Source organism: Rhinolophus sinicus, linkage group LG01 (genome assembly GCF_036562045.2).
Source record: "Rhinolophus sinicus isolate RSC01 linkage group LG01, ASM3656204v1, whole genome shotgun sequence".
Taxonomy (NCBI): Eukaryota; Metazoa; Chordata; class Mammalia; order Chiroptera; family Rhinolophidae; genus Rhinolophus; species Rhinolophus sinicus.
The window spans coordinates 132343428-132365185 of NC_133751.1; the positions used below are offsets into that span (position 1 = coordinate 132343428).

The 21758-nt window shown below is 32.3% G+C and overlaps 1 protein-coding gene across 5 annotated transcripts in view; it reads right to left on the minus strand.

The window, feature by feature from the left end:
• LRP1B (LDL receptor related protein 1B) overlaps positions 1 to 21758 on the minus strand; it is a 1798389-nt gene that overhangs the window by 1085046 nt on the left and 691585 nt on the right. The window lies entirely within an intron of this gene.

Below are 21758 nucleotides of genomic sequence, written 5' to 3' on the forward strand. Positions count from 1 at the left end.
AGGGTGAAAAACTGAAAACTTTTCTTTTAAGATCAGGAACAAGACAAGAATGCTTCATCTCATGAATGCTATTCATCATAATTTGGAAGTCCTAGCCAGAACAATATGATGAGAGAAAGAAATAAAAGCCATCTAAATTGGGAATGAAAAGTCAAGTTGCCACTTTTTGCAGGTGACATTATTCTCTATATAGAAAAACCTAAAGACTCCACCAAAAAATCTATTAGAAAAATGAACAAATACAGAAAGTTGCAGGGCACAAAATTAATGTACAAATATCCATTGTGTTCCATTGCTTTTAATAAAATTTCAGAAAAACAAACGAAAAAATTACTTTTGTAATGATAACAAAAAGAATAGAATACCTAGTAATAAACTTAACAAGAGATGTGAAGGACATATACACTGACAACTACAAGACATTATTAAATAAATAAATAAATAAATAAATAAATAAATAAATAAATAAATAAAATTGAAGAAGACGCAAAGAAATGGAAAGATATTCCTTGTTCAGGGATTAGAAAAATAAATATTGTTAAAATGGCCATATTATCCAAAGCAGTATATAGACTTACTGTAACCCCCCTCAAAATCCCAATGGCATTGTTTTGAAGAAATAAAATAAACATACAAAAAATCATCAGATTTGTATAGAATCATAAAAGACCACAAATAGCTGCAATCTTGAGAAAATAGAACAAGAGGCATCACACATCCAGACTTCAAATTATACTACAAAGTGACAATGATCAAACAGCATGGTATTGGCAGGAAAACATACACATACCCATTGAATAGAATTGAGAACACAGAAATAAACCCATATACATATGAGAAAATTATTTTTGACACAGGAACCAAAATACAATGGACTAAAAACCTCTTAAATAAATGGTGCTGGGAAAATTGGAAAGCCATGTACAAAAGAAAGAAACTAGACTGCTATGTGACACCAAAACTAACTCAAAATGGAGATATGACTGGATTCTAAGATAGGAAAAAACAAATTGCACAGAAGAAAACATAGGTACTAGATTTATGAACCTTAGACTCAGAGACGATTTTATGAATTTGACCACAAAGGCAATGGAAGTAAAAGAAAAAATAAATTAATTCAACTATATCAAACTAAAAAGCTTTGGCACAGTAAATGAAACTGTCAACAAAACAAAGAGACAACCAACCAAATGTGAGAAGATATTTGCAAATACCTCCTATAAGGGGCGAATATCCTAAGTATATAAACAACTTACACAACTCAACAACAGAAAAACTAAAAATCCAATTAAAATACTGACAAAGGATACTTTTTCCAAGAAGACATATAAATGGTCAACAGATATATATGAAAAAATGCTGAACATCTGGGGATTGCAAATCAAAATTAGGGAAATGCAAATCAAAACAAAAATGAGATACTACCTCGTATCTGGTAGAATGGCTATTCAACAAAACAAGTAATAGTAAGTGTTGGAGAGGTTGTGGAGAACAAGGAACACTTATACAGTGCTGTTGGGAATGTAAATTGGTAGAGCCACAACAGAAAACAGTATGGAGGTTCCTCACAAATTAAAGAATAGAATTACTATATGACCCAGGAACCCCGCTTCTGTGTATCTACCCCCCAAACCTGAAAACATTTATCTGTAAAGATTTATGTACCCCTTTGTTCACTGAAACATTAGTCACAGTGTCCAAGAATGTAAACAACTCAAGTATCCTTCAATAGATGATTGGATAAAGCAGATGTGGTACATATATACAATGGGATATTACTGGGCCATAAGAAAAGATGAAATACTTCCATTTGCAACAACAGGGATGGATGTTGAGATTATTATGCAAAGGGAAATACATCAGACAGAAAAATTCTACAACCATATGATTGTACTCATATGTGGGATACAAAACTGAAAGCAACAAACAAACAAGACAAACAAATGAAAACTCATAGGTGCAGATAACAGTTTAGTGGTTTCCAGAGGGTAAGTGGGGAAGCAGGGAGGTATAAGAGGTAAAGGGGGTCAAATATATGGTGATAGAAGTAGATCTCACTTTGGGTTGTGAACACACAATATGATGATATATAAATGATGTATTACAGAATTGTACACCTGAAACATATGTAACTTGACTAACCATTGTCACCTGAATAAACTTTAATGAAAAAAAAAAAAAGTTTAAATGTTCTAATGTCAACTGTAGTGGAACTGCCAACTGTTTTTTGTTGTTGTTGTTTTTAAACTGGCTCACAGTACTGCTGTGAATAAGAAAAAAGAAAATTTAAAGTATGTCAAAAAGTTGGCAAAAGCACTGGAGCTAGTATAACCCCAAAACTCATAGAAACAGTTACCTATTGCAAGCGAGTAAGTGGATATACCAGGAGGAACTGTCTAAAACAATATTAATAATAGCTGTACATAGCCATACACTGTCCTTTAAAGATGTTTTCTCATTTAATGGCAGCTCAGTTTTGTGAAATAGATGTTATAATTGTCCTCATTTTACAGGTAAACCAATTGATGCTCAGAGAAGTTAAGTGGTGTATTTATAAGTGCATCACTTGTAGGTTACAGAGCTAGGAAAAGCACCCAGAACCCACAATGCTGTCGTGTGTGCAGATGATATACCAAGAATAACTGCTATACAGTTCTAGTAATAATACAGTAATAAAAAAGCTACCATTTACTGAGTACCTGCTATGTGTGAGAGACTGCTAGGCATTTTACCTACATTATTTTTTGCTAATCCTCACATCAATTTATGGTTTAAGTATTATTTTCATGAATTAAATAACAAAACCGAGCCTTATAATTAAGCTGTATGACTTGCCTAAGATTATAAAGTTAGTAAATGATGGAGCTTAGATTCAAATGCAGGTGTTTTTGAAAACCAAATTCTGTTCTCTACTTAGATGGCTGAGCTACCAAAGGAAGCAAAGCAGTGGCTAGAAAATGGGAGAAATGTGTGTATAATTAATGATTTTTTTCAAAAAGATGACATTACCCTAGAAACACCTGAGCCAAATACTGGCTCTAAATATGGCAGTGGATTTTATAGCAGTACCAAAGAGTCTCAGATACTTTGCTTTCTCTAGAAAAAGCTAAATCACTTAATATCGTCTTTTTAGTTAAAATAAAAATCACTATCATTTTTCCATTGGATATAATAGTTTCAATATCTCCATGAAATAAAGGAAACTTCTCACTAGGCATATCAAAATATTTAATTGCATCTCTCCTTTGCATATCAATATTACAATGGCGCCCTTTGGCTCCATGGTCTCAAGTCCAATATATATAGCCTAGCATCTATGTTTTCCATATTACAGTCCATGTTTAATTATCAATCGAGCCTTACATGCCACTAGTCCAGCACAAATGCTTCACTGCAGTCATACCTGCAATCTTTTCAACACTCTTAACTTCCTTTACCTTTGTATTTTTGCTCATCATATTTTAATTTGGAGAAAATGTTTTATCGGAATTCCTTTTTAAAAAAAATTACAAGATACTGCATAGCGTTTTGCGGTATCTTGTGACTTATCTGGCAAACACATAAAAGGTGATAAAACATCCCTTTACAAGCATGAAAGCACGATGTATAATCACCTTTTAATTTCTACTCAGAAATTAATTTTTCCGAGTATTTAGATAATATTTCTGAGAGCAGTTTTGTCTGCTTACAATTATATAACTAGCTATTAAATGATACACTTTGAAGAAAAAAACTATCATGGATGCTGATACCACTATTAAGAATACCAGTCATTGATATTGTTATCACTGTCCTACAAACATGGTTATGGAATAGAACAAATCTATGTAGAATATTAAAATAGGTAGTACCAAAACATCTAGACTTATTATTATCACTTTTCTTGAAAAAATATGGCTTGCATTACTGGGTTTGTCAGAATACTGAAAATGTCATGTCTATCCATCACAAGACATGATGATCTTTTGGAGGTCTGGGCTGAGCAGATGGTCAACGTCTGTCGCCAACATGCCTGCCAGCGTTATACTGCATTTGCTTCTGGTTGCAACGCACGCATCATCAGCTCAGACTTCACATCTCAGAGACAGGAAATTATTTTCACATTGTCGTCATTATTTTCTTCTATTTCCTGACAAGAAACACAACTAAAATATGTATTGCCTCAGTTAAGTATCAACTTGGCAACACTCTTGGCTTTGGAGATATTTTTGTAACTCATAATGAAATTCTTTATCATATGTTCAGGCAGTGGAGAAAAATACCTGGTACTAGCATATGTTATAAGTACTCTGCACTTATTTTTTTCAAGTCCTCTCTGCTTTGCTGGAAGACTTCCAGTTCTATTAGTTATTGAAATTCTAGGTATGAAATGGGGAGGAAAGGGGCAAATTACTAGCTGCTTCTTAGAATGAAGAATTTGAGAGAGATAAGTGCCTTCATTTTCAAAGATTTCAGACTACAATAGCATGAGCAAATTCATTTTTGAACCTATAGAATTAAATACAAAGGAAAATATATTGAAGCCCACTGTGAAGACCTGTTAAAGCTCAGAAATAAGCTTCTGTCTAGTTGGGAAACAGATTTATTGATTAAGCTAATGTGATCCTGGTAGTGTTTATTTCTTATATTTTTGTAGACATAGCTGCTTAAAATATTTTAGGATAAATTATCAGCCTCTAGTTTGTATTTCTTTAATAGGAACATCTAAAAACTGCAACACCAAATAAATAAGAAAAGCACATCAATTTATTTTCCTCCCTGTTTAATTCAACCATTTGAGCTTTACAAAAACTTCTCTTGGAAAGGGCGTGTGATCTTTATTATAGGAATGTGAAATTCTGCTCATTTCGTCTATGTGAGGCTGAATTTTAAGTGATGACTAAAATCAGCTTCCATCTTTCCTAGAAACTTTATTAACACAATAAAAAGTATTGGGGGTTTTATTTAGGATTCAAAACGATTGTTTAGTGATTCATGAAACATTGAAATGAACTGCTATTTACTTCAATGAGGCAATGGCTTAGCTATAGTATGACTTTAAGTTTTTTCAGGAGCTGCTAATCTATCATGATATTAACTTCAGATTTTTCCAAAATTCCTAATTCCACTTTGCTATAAAAATCTATTTTAAACTTGGAATGCTTAAGTAAAAAAGCTTTTATGATATGGCTAACACAGAACTCTCAAAGGTTATTTTCTGAGTGTGGCTTTGTTTCATCCCACACTTCTGTATACAAAGACTGAATATTTCTGGTGATTGCTCCCCTGGTTTACACAGTTATACTGTCCTACATCTGATTCTCTCCTCAAGCTCACTCCCATAATCTGGGAATATAGTCCATTTAATACTCCTTCCAAGGAATGAGAAGATAGTCTAGCTCTTTTGCATCCTTATTCCTGGATCTCCAAAGCCTTTAGATAATCAGTATAGCGTGGATATTGTCGTACATATTTTTTAAAAAAATCACTCAGAAAGTTTCCAGGTGTGTATAAATCATCTGTATAAATCATTAAGTCATAAGAAGTTAACGTAAATGTACAGTAAATTACTTGTAAATTACCCAATTCCATTTCATCTCAATGACTAATTGTTTAAAGCCCCAATCAATAACACATAACATTGTAGGCCTGAGGTTAGTTGTCAGAATAAAGAAACTGGGTACAGATTTTAGCAATCATTTATAAGTTTCTCTGATGTGATGAGGGTGCTAGCAATTACTTTAAATAAAGTCAGTTTTATTTTTATTTTTAATTGCTATGTGTACTTCAAGGAATTTTACAAAAGTTCCGGTTAATTCTTAAAATAATAACTCTAAACAGAAAGTAGATGGGAAGAGAAGTAGAATGTGCAGGACTGAAAGACTAATAACACATTCTCTGAATCTAACGTTTGCATTTGTTATGCATGTTAGCTTTGGGGTGATGTTTTTTGTGACAGAGCTGAATTTCCTTTTTCTGAAAATGTAGTTTTGAAAGCACAGATGTGATAAGTTAATACTGATATTCTAATGGAAAAAAAATACAGAGAGTTGAATATACTCTAGTCTAGGCTATCATCAACCTGAAAGAATGCTGAATGCATAAAATCACAGCTTGAAACATAAATGAATGAATTATCAGTTCCTATAGTTATACTATATAACTATAACAGGCTTATTAGGATGAGACTCAGAGAATTCTTTTTTAGGTTCACCATATTTGAGTGCTTCCAAGAACACTGAAATGCAAGTGATTAGGGAAACATAAAACCTGTGAAAAATTAATACAACTATTTCTCACCTTCATTTTGGGCAGTGCCTTGAATAAAATAGAGAATATTTTCCCCCATAGGTATTTTTGTTGATCGTTAAAAAAATCTAAAGAAAGGAAAAAAACAATATTTTGTATTTGTCAAGTCCAAAAAAAAAAAAAAAGAAGAAGAAGAATTAGGCCATACTGATCATAATAGAATTATCTAATAGATTCCTCTTGTTTGGACCTCCCAAAATAACATTTCCCAGAACTTTTGAAAATACTGCATTTTAGAACAGTTAGAATGCTCTAGGGAATATCAGATGGTCAATACATAAAAACTAATCTATTATTGATTGGAATGACTGACATCATTATAAAATGGTATTAATTTAGTCACAATCGCATGATTTTTATAACATACTAGGTGCAAAAGCAATAAAAAAGGAAATAGTTATTTAAATGGTTGCTATAATACCTTTAATACCTATGGATAAAAGAATGGATGCAGAAAAAATAGACTTATTTCTTTCTGTGTGATTTATAGATGATGTAATACAGAATTGTACACCTGAAATCTATGTAACTTTACTAACAATTGTCACCCCAATTAAAAAAAAAAAAGTTTCTTCTAAGTAGATGTTTGTAATAACTAATTTGATCCCTGTAACAAAACAAAAATAATACCCTGTAGGTATTATTATTCCCATTTTGTAGTGAGAAAGCTGAGGCACAAGGCCTTTACTTTTAATCACTATGTAGACAGTATTTTATCAAAATAAATTACTTGCCTTTATTATTCGACTACAAGACAAGCTATTTTCATAAATCTTCTAAATGAAGATATATAAAAATGATAATATGGGATAATAAATAGGATGATCATATAATGTAATATCCAAACCAAGATATTTCTGAGAATAAAAGAAAACTCTTAAAATCACACTGAGACCAAAGCGTCCTTTGACAGGTAACTGGAAAAAGTAGATTTGTTACATGTGTACAATGGAATATTACTCAGCCATAAGAAAAGATGAAATGCTGGCATTTGTGACAACATGGATGGATGTTGAGATTATCATGCTAAGAGAAATAAGTCAGAGAGAAAAAGTTGAGAACCATTTACTTCACTGATATGTGGGATATAAAATTGAAAGTAACAGACAAACAAAACCTTATAAACGCAGACAACAGTTTAGTAATTAACAGAGTGGGGGTATGTTAGAAGAGGGTAAAGGCAGTCAAAAACATGTATATGGTAATGAAAAGAAAACTGACTGGGTGGTGAACACAATGCAATATATAGATGATGTATTATAGAAATGTACTCTTGAAACTAATACAACTTTACTAACTTATGTCACGCCAATACATTATATTAAAAAAATAATCACACTGAGACAATAGGAATAAACTGGACTTCACCCAGGCAAATGGGAAAATAGATCAACCTACAAAAAAGTATTATAAAGTAAGGTATAATTAGCCTTTGCAGGCAGAATATGAGAATTATTATATTTCTATGGAAGAAATTATATGGTAGTTAATTCAATGAAAATTGATTTATGCAATCCCAGATTCAGATGTTTTATAAACACACACACACACACACACACACACACACACACACACACTATATATTCTAAATACTTATTAAAGTGCTAATGCATAGTTTCCAAAACATTATTGTAGCAGAAATTAGTTGTCAAGGATGTCACATTAAATTATTTATCAGCTCACTCCTCCAGAATAGGTAGGTTTAACGAGGATGTCTTTAGGTGTAGCTTATCAATGACCCTGGTAAACAGATGTCATTGTTGCATTAAGTAGTTGTTCTCATACTTTCCTGTATGCTTACCAGATGATAAATAATCTCAGAGAAAGGTACTGGATAACAATCTTTCATTTGAAACCCATAAACTAGAATCAAGTCATAATTCGATAAGACATTTTAAGAGTATTTTTAGAAAATACTTCTTCAAAGGGAACCGCATCTCCAATCTATCCCACAAAGTTGAACAAAATTGATTTTCCGGGATTAATTTGAAGTGATATATTTGGCTTAAGATTGTCCAAAGGGAAGCATATTATTATTGTTTTTCTTTTTTTTAATTAAAATTTATCAGGGCAACAATTGTTAGTAAAGTTACATAGATTACAGGTGGGTGTACAATTCTGTAATACATTATCTATATCTCACATTGTGTGTTCACCACCCAGAGTCAGTTCTCTTTCCATCACCATATATTAGACCCCGTTTACCCTCTTCTAGAGCCCTGCTCCTCCCTCCCCCATTACCTTCTGGTTACCCCTAAACTATTGTCTATGTCTATGAGTTTGTGTTCTTTCAGTTGTTGGTCTTGTTCTTTTGTTGTTTTTAGTTTATATTCCATATATCAGTGAAATCATATGGTTCTCTACTTTTTCTGTCTGACTTATTTTGCTTAGCCTTATAATCTCAAGAGCCATCCATGTTGTCACAAATGGTACTATTTCATCTTTTCTTACCACCGAATAGTATTCCATTGTGTATATATACCATAACTTCTTTATCCATTCATCTACCAAAGGACATTTTGGTTGTTTCCATGTCTTGGCCACTGTAAATGAAGCTGCAATTGACAAACCCTTGGCTAGACTCACTAAGATAAAAAGAGAAATGACACTAATAAACAAAATCAGAAATGAAAGAGGGGAAGTTATCACGGATGCCACAGAAATACAAAGGATTATCCAAGAATACTATGAAGAATACTATGAATATATGCCACCAAATTCAATAACCTAGAAGAAATGGACAAGTTCTTAGAAACATATAGACTTCCTAGGCTGAATCATGAAGAATTGGAAAATCCAAACAGACTGATCACCAGTAAGGAAACTGAATCAGTCATCTGAAACCTTCTGAAAAGCAAAAGTCCGGGACCAGATTATTTCACTAGTGAATTCTACCAAACCTTCAAAGAGGATCTAATACCTGTCCTACTCAACCTCTTCCAAACAATTGAAGAAGAGACAATACTCCCTAACTCATTTTATGAGGTAAACATTACCCTGATACCAAAACATGGTAAGAATAACACAAAAGAAAGAAAACTACAGATCAATATCTCTGATGCATACAGATGCAAAAATCCTAAACAAAATTCTAGCAAATAAGATGCAACAATACAGTAAAAATATTATGCATATCATTTTAGGACTGTTAGTAAATACAGACTTTCATTTTGTTTCGGTGATAGACTTGGCTCTAAATAAATGTTATGCATTGTGATAGTGAAACATCCTGTTGACTAATAATTTCATATTTCAATGAAATAATAGAAATATTGAGATGCATTTAATCTAATTCAGTAAAGTACTTGCAAAATGTGTTTGTCTTGACTTTTTTATCAATGATCCTAGTGCTTAACAAATAAAAAACATATAATTAAAAGCTAATATAAAGATCGCCATTCAAAATCAAACACTAAAGTTGTTCCCAGTTAATTTCTAGAGAATTAAATTCTGGAAGCCACCTTTATTGTAAGAATCAAATCTTAAGAGATTTTCCAAGTTAATAAGTCCCAGGTAATGCAGAACATAACTTCCATCAGATATTCACACATTCTAACATCCACATAGAGTATGAGCCAAGGCAAGATCTTCATACCTGGTTCACTTCTTAATCTCTGTATAACCTCAGGCAGTTTTATTTAAATTATCTGAGCTATACCGTTCTTATAATGCAAGGAATTGACACCAAAAACATTTTTGGGTGTTTTATACATCTACGGATCCAGGAATAACTTCTTGAAATGTAGTCATGAGTCAGGTAAGCTCGGTTGATATTCATTATCACAACTAGGGAATTTTCTCTGGAAATAGTCAATGAGACAATAAAGTTCGGTATAAAAAATAAATCTATGATTTTTCATAGCTCTCACAAGTAAAGTTCTTTTATTGATAAATGAATTCTGAAAGTTCAGTCGCTTGGTTTTACTCATTTCTAATGGCTTACTCTATTGAAAATTGGTTTATTCACCTTTCAATGCCATTTGCTATGTCTTATTCTTATCTACTCCCATTCATTCTTTCCTTCCTTCACTTTGTCATTGTACATATAAATAACATATTGAAATGTATTTATTCTTTTCCAGGAATCTTATTCATTAAAATTCTGTATATTTATATTAGATTTTGTGTTTGCATTAAATAAACTATTTGATCAAAGACATTGACTTTCTCTTAAGTATATGTAGCAATATAGATGAAGCAAGATTGGAGCAAGTGTTCTTACAACTAATTTCTCTACATGGGATCCAGTGCAATACAGAGTTTTAAAGTCAGACTGATCTAAGTCAGACTTCCATTTACTAGCCTCACGGTATTCAATGAGTTATTAATCTCTCAAAGATTACATTCTCTCAATATAAATAGGGTATAGTGATATCTATCATTCAAGTAATTCAGCATACTTCATGAAATAAAATACACAATAATCATGACACAAAATAAATTATATTAACCTATCTCCAAGAAAATAGGTTAGCTAGTTAATTATGTGGCTACGTGCACAGGAGAAGAATGCAAGCTTCTGATACAAGCATCTTAGGTTTCAATATTCACTCTGTTTACTTATCAGGGGTGCATGACCATGTGTAATTTACATAATAAGTTCTAGTCATCCATTTGTTCAATAGAAAAAATAGGAAAACTAAAACTAATATAGAGTATTATTATGAGATTTACATGAGACAACTTCTGTAAAGTTCTAGCTTTACATAAAAGATGTCCAATAAGGACCAGTTCACTTCCTCTCCCCTTATAGAGATTAAACCCTGGCCCACAGAACACTCCTGCAAATTATTTATTCATTCAAAAAGTATTATCGCACATCTCCTATGTACAAGATAATGCAGATGCATATCCACTCTTCTGTAGTCATAGTACTGCAAAAAAGAGATAATGTATCTATTCTCATGAAACATCAATTCTACGAGTCAGGACGACAATGCAAACAAGTAAAGGAATAAATAATCTCAGACAGTAATAAAGGCCATGAAGAAAATGAGGGTGATGTGCTAAAAAATAATTATGTGAGAGGGAAATTTAATTACTAAATTGGGTGGTCAGGGATGGTATCTCTGAAAAGGTGATATTTTAGCAAAATAAAAGAAGGTTGTAGCCACATGATAAACTGGAACAATAGTCTTTGACAGGAAAAAGCAAAGTGTATTTAGATGGACATCAAGATTAGATATTAGATAGCTGTACTATATTTGTTGTAGGGGCATTCAAGTGATATAGAAAAGCAAAGGTAGCAAGGCGGGAGAAGGAAAAACACAAACAAACAAAACAAAAACCCAAACAGAGCCAGAGAGAATTAAATGAATATTCCCTGAGAAAGAAATTATATATATATATATATATATATATATATATATATTATACATAAATTATATATATATAATATATATACATAAATCATATATATACATAAATTATATATGTGCAAGATTTATATATAAATCTTGCACATATATAATATATTTACATATATGCAAGATTTATAGATCATTTAAAACCAATCTATGATAATACAGATACTTGATTTTAGATTCAACATAAAGTTACATGGCTTCCAAAATCCAAGAAAATTTCTTAGATAGTTTAAGCCCAATTGCAATGTGACAAACTAAGTTATCTTCTTAGTTCTATATGTCTTTTCAATGCTATCTCCATTTTAGGACATAGTCCTATAGAAACCATTGAGTGAAAGGATAATAATGTATTTAAATAATTTTCATTGTAACATTTATAAGAGAAAATGTTAAAAAAACCTAAATATTCAGCAGTAGGGAATGTGTCGAATAAATTATGGTTTTCTTATACAAGGAATATAACAGCTATTTCAAAAGATGATTCAGATGTATATTAATATAAAAATATCATCAAAATATTAGGTTACATAGAGGCGTACATAGTTTAATGGAACTTATGTAAAATTAAACACCTCTCTTTAAACATATCAGTGTGTGTGTATGTGTGAAATCATAGCTATAAATCTATTTCTACAACTGGAAGGATATTCAACATAACATGCTCATTATGGGTAACTTCAAGCAATGGTACTTTCAACCGAATTCTCACTTTAAAAATGATGTGCTATGTTGTGATTTTGTTTACAATAGCATTACATGTGGCCAAAAAATAATATTGTCCCTCAATTTTAAAATAAAAGACCCTAATAATAAGCATTTTGGCCGTTTCTCAAATTGAATCATCACAATTTAGCAATACTTTTCATAATGTCATCTCCTATGACAGCTTTCCATTATTTTAATGTACATTGCAGTGTGATGATGTATTTCAACTAGTGTACCATTCTACACATACTAAAAAATGCCCTTTCATTATGTATTTTAAAAACTGTCTTAGCTATGCACATTTTTCCTCTTAAAATATTTATTACCAATTAGCTGAAATGTTTACTTTGTTTGGATTTCTACATATCTATAGCTTTAGTTTCAATTTCTAAGAGGACAGACTTATTTTAATGGTCTTATAAATCACTTAGTCTTAGATAAGGAAACAGAAGACAAAATATACCACAGACAGCAAGAGTAGTACTTAATCCTCTTAGTTGACATGTGGCATTAGCCATTTGGACTAAGGATTAGGTCATGATATCTCCTGCCTATGACATAATCGAGAAATAATGAAGCCAAACAAAACTTAAAGGCAAACTAAAAATTCAAAGTAGTAAATGTAAAATCTGTTCCAACTTTAAAACAGATCAATGTCAGGTATAAATATTCCCAACGTCTATTCCTTATATTTTATATGAACTTAGGAAGGGTGGGAGACACCTCTCAGGAAGAAAAACAGAGAATTTCAAGGTTCGTAAAAGAAACTTAGAATAACTGTTTACCTATTCATCCCCTTGAAAGGGATATGGTTTTGAGTCATAACATATGAAAATTAGTGTGAAAACAGGATTTAAACTGATACATTTGCAGGTGTCAGGCTTGCTTGAGTAGATGAAATGCGAAATTTCAACTACTTTTAAACATTTTCAGCTGTTCTAATATTGCATGAGGTTGTATGTGTGTTTCAGTGTATATGTGTATTCTGTGATGCCAATGCAGGCGATCCAGCAAATTCAGTTGGCTTTCATCTGACTTCCTCAGACTCCAGTGTCAAAAGCTGATTACTGGAGAAAAGAAAAATAATGGATTATAAAGAATGGCCGATCAAAACATTACTCTAAATATGTCAAAAAAAAATGTAAGCTGAGCAAAAGAGTGTAGAATATATTGAGTAGTTAAAAGCATAAACAGAATGCTGTGATAAGAATTTTTAAAATACTTTTTTTTTTCTTTTCACACAGAGAATTTGATTTTGAACCAGAATATAAGTAGAACAAAGTCTTCAGTGTGTTTTCTGTAAACTACTGCACCTCATACCAGACTGTCAGGAAATATGAAAAGAACCATTACATTATTTTTAAATGTATTTTGTGTTGTGAGAATTAACAATCCCAGGTCACCAACTGCTAATCAGCAAACACCAGGCAGTTTTGATACAACAGGCAACTATTTCGAAACCATAAAACTATCAATTTGGGCTAATGCAGTTAAACACTCAGAGTTCTTATTCAGCCCAAGATTATTATTTTTAATTCTAGGGCAGACTGACCCCTTCATCTGAAAGAACCATTATAGCTTAAAGCCCTGCTGAAGTCATTTTCTTAAGTTAATCAGATTTCCTCACTGGGGGGCCACAGCAGTAAACAGAATTCATACAAATGAGCTCTTTTTCTACCTGCAGTTTCTCTTTGGTTCTGAAGAGCATTATGCAATACTTTATTTCACATAAAAGAATTATTCCTGATAAATACACTCCAATCAACCAATAGAGGGAACTTGAGCATTTTTCAACTATATCACTGTCATAATGAAACATTGTTTTATCGAGATCATATATATGTATTTGTACTCAACACAGCTAAAAAAGGTATTTGTTGTATTTTTGTGTAACTTTAAAGGAGACTTTTATCATGTGCAACATGTTTCTATTTCACTTTACCCTCAAAGACTTTTCCTAAAAACATAAAAGAAAAAACAAAGAACACAATAAAAAAGAGCGTAATTGAAGAGAAAAATCCGTGCAGATACACATTATAAATCCTGAATCTCCCCAAATTAAACCTTTCCAATTACAAAAACTTTCTGTAGTGGCTGGGACAATGGCTCCCTAAAGTTGTACATGTGCAAAATCCCAGGAACTTGTAAATAAGTTACCGTATAAAGAGGCAATGGGGCCTCTGAGGATGTGATTAAGGTTTAGGACCTTGAGATGGGGAAATCGTTTTGGATTATTCAGGTAGGCCCATTCTAATGATAAATCCTTGAAAATGGAGAAACTTACCTACCTGTGGTCAGAGGGAATGTGACATGGAATAATAGAGAGAGAGATGCAACCTCAATAACTCTGAAGATAGAAAAACAAAACAAAGAGTGAAGCAATGTGGGGAATCTCTAGAAGCTGGGAAAGGCAAGAAAATGGATTGTGCTCTACAGCCTCCAGAAATGAATGCAGCTCTACCAACATCTTCAAAGGGAGACTGTTAGATTCCTGACTTACAGAACTGTAACATAATAAATCTTAATATTTTAAACAGCTAAGATTGTGGTAATTTGTTACAGAACAACATAAAACTAATATATGATCAAAACTAAAACCTTTCCCCCACAGTGGTGTGTTTGCATGCTACTATTCAAAGACTTTAGTTGTAAAGTGGACATTTAATTTTTGGTCTCCCCAGCATCCCACTCCACTCTTTAAAAAAGTCCAAATTCAGGATTTTCTTTCTCATCACACAACTTCTTAGCAGAAATGTAAACCACGTACCTTCCTACCTCCAATAGCTCTTGCTGTGGTGGTACAGGAATGTTATCCAAGCCAAGTAAATAAAACTCTCCAGAGGCTTTAATTCTTGAGAAGGATTTAAAGAAGGAAAATAGATAGGGAACTATTTCCAGCAATCCAGATGCCCAGAACTACTCTAGTTTCTCTCTCTCTCTCTCTCTCTCTCTCTCTCTCTCTCTCTCTCTCTCTCTCTTTTTTTTTTTTTCCTGTTAACAACCCTTACTATCTAATTTTCCCAAATATCCATTTGATGTTCCTCCAAATAGTAATCTTGTTGTTTATAACCAGGACTTGTTTTCATGGTTTACAACAGAATCCTAAATGATCTACACAATAACTGAATCAATGACACACAATCAAGACATATAAATGGGTCTTTAAGGAACTTATTTTGACAAGTCTTATATAATTGAAGTACATATTCTTATAATATTCTTTCTTATAATCCCTCCTTGGCTGTGCAGCCCCCTACATCTAGACTTATTCCTAACATATAGAGTCCATTTGATTTTCCCCATATCGCACCTTATTTCTCTGCAAAAGTACACTGTTCTGTCATTCATATTACTTCAAGAAAAGAGTAATCAAAAACACAAACAAACAAAAAACTATGTTAAGAGGTGCTAATAGCCATCCTAAATACATATACTATTATGCACAGAGAGCCCCAAATTAAATATATTTTTCACAGATCTATAATGATGATAATAATAACAAATGAATATCTTTATGGATAAATGTTTTCAGATTTTTTGGGTAGATACCCAGGGGAGGGATTGTCAGGTAATATGGTAATACTATTCTTAAGTTTTGGAAGAATCTCCACATTGCCTTCCATAGCGGCTGTACCAATCTACATTCCCACCAACAGTGTATGAGGGTTCCTTTTTCTCCACAGCCTTTCCAACACTTATTATTTGTCTTGTTGATGATAGCCATTCTAACTGGTGAGAGGTAGTATTTCAATGTGGCTTTTATTTGCATTTCTCTGATGATTAGTGATGTTGAGCATTTTTTCATATGTCTATTGGCCATTTGTATGCCCTCTTTGGAGAAATGTCTCTTCAGGTCCTCTGTCCATTTTTTAATTGGATTGTTTGTGTTTTGTTATTGAGTTGTATGAGTTTCTTATATATTTTGGATATTAGCCCCTTGTCAGAGGCGGTGTTTGCAGAAATCTTCTGCCATTCAATTAGTTGCCTCTTTATTTTGTCGATGGTTTCTTTCGCTGTGCAGAAGATTTTTAGTTTGATATATGTGCTCAGATGTTCGTTGCAGTTTTATTTAAGGTAGCCAACACATGTAAACAACCAAAATGTCCTCCAATAAATGAATGGATAAAGAAGATGTGGTATATATACACAATGGAATACTATTCTGCCATCAGAAAAGATAATATAGTGCCATTTGTGACAACATGGGTGGATCTTGAGATTATTATGCTAAGTGAAATAAGTCAGACAGAAAAACTCAAGAACTATATGATTTCACTGATATTAATATATGGTACATAAAACTGAAAACAACAAAGGAAAGAGATAAACAAATGAATAAACAGAAACTCATAGACACAGACAACAGTTTAGTGATTACCAGAGGGTAAGGGGGGAGAGGGGTGGCAGATGAGGGTAAAAGGGATCACATATATGGTAATGGAAAGAGAACTGACTCTGGGTGGTGAACACAAAATTTGATATATAGACAATGTATTACAGAATTGTACACCTGAAACCAATGTAACTTTACTAACAGTTGTCACCCCAATAAACTTTAATTGAATAAATAAAATAATAAATGATCATGATTCTATAGCATGATGGATTATCTTTAATTTTACTTTATTTTTAAATAAAATTTAATATTATTTTATTTATCCTCATACTACTTTATATACTTAGGGAAGTTCAGTTCTTGACTTCTTAAGTCTTACAAAAGTGGCAATTCATGAATAAGCTTCACAGGAGGCCAAACAGTTGCAGATGAAACTTGACATGTATGCATTTCAGCTCTGCTTTTTTTTTTTAAAGATTACTTGTAAGGCATTCTCTTCCCTCACTTGTTTGTTTTTTTTTCCTCTTCAGAAAATAACTGTATGGACTCTACATTTATGCCTTCCCCAACCCAATTCTGATGTTGAAACTCTAATCCTCAATGGGATGGTATGTAGGATCTTTAGGAGGCAATTAGGTAATGACGGTACAGCCTTTAGGATTGTATTAGTGATCTTACAAGAAGATACACAAGACTGCTTTGCACGTCCTCCCTCCCTCCCTCCCTCCCTCCCTCCCTCCCTCCCTCCCTCCCTCCCTCCCTCCCTCCCTCCCTCCCTCCCTCCCTCCCTCCCTCCCTCCCCTCTCCTCTCCTCTGTGTAAGGACATAACAATAAAACATGATGGCAACCTGATCTCTGACTTCCAGTCTCCAGAAATGTGAGAAATAAATGTTTGTTGTTTAAGCTGCCCACTCTATGGCAGTTTGTTATAGCAGTCTGAGCTGACTAAGACAATAGTATATGTGATTGTAAAGAAAGAGGAGATACATTAAAGAAAGTTCTCAGGGTACGAAAGCTATTAAGATTTCAATAACTCAAAACTGTAAATACCAGGTTGTTGATTAAAAAAAAAAATACAACAGAAGCAGAAGTGATTGAAAAGTCCTTAAAATATTAGCAATTGAAGTTTAAATTAATCTCCAGACTACTGTCTGTCTTGAATATGACCCCTGTAATACTGAAGTGATGCTTTTAAGTGAAATGTCTATGGGCTGAAGAAAAAAATGAACGTTTGGCAATTTTCCTATCCATCTGATCAATAGCGGTACATAGTATAATGAAAACATCATGCAGTACAGAAAACTCAGTTGTGGAGTTTTATTTCCACTTGAGGCTTTCGGCCAGTCAATAGAACAGTGGTTAAGATTGTGAGCTCTGGAGTTAATGAGACTGCCTGAGGTCAAATTCTGGTTCTGCAACTCAAGAGGTAAGTGACCTTTGGAGATTTACTTAATGATTCTGTATATATATATATATATATATATATATATATATATATATATATACATACACACACACACACACACACACATACATATATATGTATATATATACATATATACATATATATGCATATATACATATATATGTATATATACACATATGTATGTATATATACATACACATATGTATATATATATATCAGAATATATTTTATACATATTATGTGTGTGTATATATATATATATATATGACAAAATTATATATGACAAAAATAATAGTCTTTCTCTCATTAGATTATTGTTATTGTAAGGGTTAATTTAGGCAAACCATTTAAAAACTTGGCCAATAGCAAATTCTCAATATTTAAAAACTTATTTTTATCATTATTATGTTTGCATGGCTATCACCAATTTTTAAACAGTTTTCTCGAATCTTTGGGGAAGAGGAAAAAAGGAAAGGGCTTTTACATATAGCTTTGACCCTATCCCCAGTCCTGTCCTTCAAGGAGAGGAACACTGCTTATTTTTTAATTTTTTTTTTTTCCCCTAAAATGGGATTCTCTGTAGAGTTTGAATATGAAAGGGTTCTACTGGGGAACAAATAAGAAATTCATGACGTAATAATTACTAGAGTTTTAGCTAATGTTCTAACTTCTATTATAAAGAGAATCATTTTATAGTCAAAAAATATTTGTTTTCATTCTCAAAGTTTATTTCATTCTTAAAGTTTATTTAATATATTGTTTCTTATTTTTACATTGAAGTCTTTTTAAAGGAGGGGAAAACACCTATATAGCTCTAGAAATTAATTTAATCTGTGTATTAAAAGATGCTTACACAGGTATATGGGTACCAATATACAAAAATTGGTGTTGGATTGATTGATTTTTTATCATGGCAAAAAGACATACCTGGAGATCCACCCTCCTAACAAGTTTTAAGTGTCCAGTACTGTGTTATTGACTATAAGCACCGTATTGCACAGCAAATCTCTAAAACATTTTCACCTTTCATGACTGAAAGTCTGTATCCATTGCACAGCAACTCTTTCCATTTCTCCACCTCCATTATGCCCCGAGCCCCTAGGCCATCGAAATTCTACTTTCTATTTCTGACTTTGACTCAGAGATATCTCACATAAGTGGTAAGTGGAATTGTGCAGTATTTGTCCTCCTGTGATTGACTTATTGCATTTAACATAATGTCCTCAAGTTTCAACCATGTTATAGCATATGACTTACTAGTTATAGGTCTGTTCAGATTTGCTATATCTTCATGATTTGTCTTGGTAGATTTATATTTCTAGTAGCGTATCCATTTCTTCTAGGTTATGCACTTTGTTGATATGTAATTGTTTATAGTAGCCTCATGATCCTCTTAATTTCTGTGGCATCAGTTGTAATGTTTTCTGTTATTTGAGTCTTCTCTTTTTCTCACAGCTAAAAGTTTATCAATTTTGTTGATTTCTCAAAAAATCAACTCTTACTTTTTTGTCTATTGATTTTCTATTATCTACCTTGTTTATTTCTGCTCTGATCTTAATTGTTTCCATCCTTCTGCTATGTTGGGCTTAGTTTGATCTTTCGTTTCTAAAACATTGAGGTATAAATTTAGATTATTTGAGATCTTTCTGCTTTTTAATGTAGGCATTTATCACAAAAACTTCTCTATTCATATTGCTTTTTCTGTAACCCTTATGTTTTGGTGTTTTGTTTTTGAATTTGTTCTTCTCAAGACATTTTCTGATTTTCCTTTGAAATTCTTCTTTGACCCATTTGTTGTCAAGAGTATGTTGGTTAATGTCAATTATATGTGAAATTTTCAGTTTTCTTTTTGGTAATAATCTCTAGTTTCATTCTATTGTGGTCAGAAAATATACTTGATATTATTTCTTTTTAAATTTGTTAAGCCTTGTTTTGTAACTTAATGTGATTGATCCTTGAGGATATTCTGTGTACACTTGAGAACGTGTTTTCTTTTACTGCTGAATGAAATGTCGTATTAGGCGTTAGGTCCCTTTGATTGACAGTGTTGTTCAAGTCCTCTGTTTCTTTACTAGCCTCTCTAGATGTTCCACCCATTATTGAAAATTGAGTATTGAAATATCCTACTATTATCAGATTGTTGTCTCTCCCTTGAGTTCTGTTAATATTTGCTTCATATGCAGAGGGCGACAAAAAAACAAGTATACAAGTGGACACTTTGCTCAACGTTGCTCAAGCACTAGTTTACCATAATCAGAAGTGTCTGGATGCTGATGGTAACCTCTTGTATTTTCAGAAGTCAAACGTGACTTTTATGTATCTTTTATTATCGGTATGTATTGAGTATTATCATTTTGATGTATTGAGTATTATAATTTCTTAAAGTGTGTATACAATGTACACACACACACATATATATATATAGTATTTTTTTTTAATTTGCTGATTCTTATTTGTGAAAGAATCTATGCTTTGAAACCAACACTGATTTTTCTATCTCTAAATTATATTTAGTATACTACTGTTTTAATCATTTTTGTTATCCTTTTCACTACTTGTAAAATAATACCTCCATTTAAAAAACACACATACATATGCTAGGTATAAATGTAAAAGTGCTTTTGGAACTTTGAGAAAAGAACACTAAATAAAAGGTATTTACATTGACTTGCCATATGCCTCAGTATCAGCAGGTTAGACATATAACTATTTTAAAACTAAATATATATATATACACACACATACATATATGATTCAGTCAAAAATATAACGTCTATAGACAACTAGTAACACAACTACTATCAGATTAAGTTGATGATACCCTGGAGTATAAGAAGCAGCCAACACTAAGTTCTGATGAAACTATCCATTACAAGCCTACATCTTATTAAACAACTATTTCAATGACACTCAACTTTTCAAGCACTTTTAACTGCTAGTACTCATGACTCTAAAGACTGGACTTTCTGAATCTTCATTACTGCACCCATTCATATTTGAGAGGTAATCTGAATAAGTGAAATTAAAAAGAATGGCAATATGTTTTATATATTGCATTACTTTGTGATTTTTAGTGACATAAAATATTTAAAAGCTTCTAACTTTTTCATCCCTTTAAATTTGAGCACTACATTACTCTCATTAAGATTTTATTTCACTGTAAGTCTTGCTGTAACAGTGTTGTACAGACGAAAGTTCAGTATAAAGTCAAAACTGTTACGCACAAATTGAAACACTGTATGAATCTTGCAGTAATTTACTCAATGTTACATTCCTATGGCATTAGCCCTTGGGATAGTCTTGTAGTAGGTTTCAATGAAACCAATTTACTTTTAAAATCAAAGGAGTAAGAATTGCATTGCTGGTATTTCAAATAATAAGCATACAATTACTTATATTAGAAATACAGTTTTTAGAAAAAATGGCATTTAATTTGAGTATTCTGTACTATATGAAATAATCAAGTCTCTGGCCCTATCTCTTTGTTCTAGTCTCATAAATAATTCTAGTGAAGCTTCTTTGCAATGGGAAACCAAACAAACAAAAAAACAAACAAAAATAACCTACCTGAATGCATGCAAAAAATTTTCAGTGTAGAAACAATAACCTGAGGTTATAAAAGACAAGTTAGAAAGT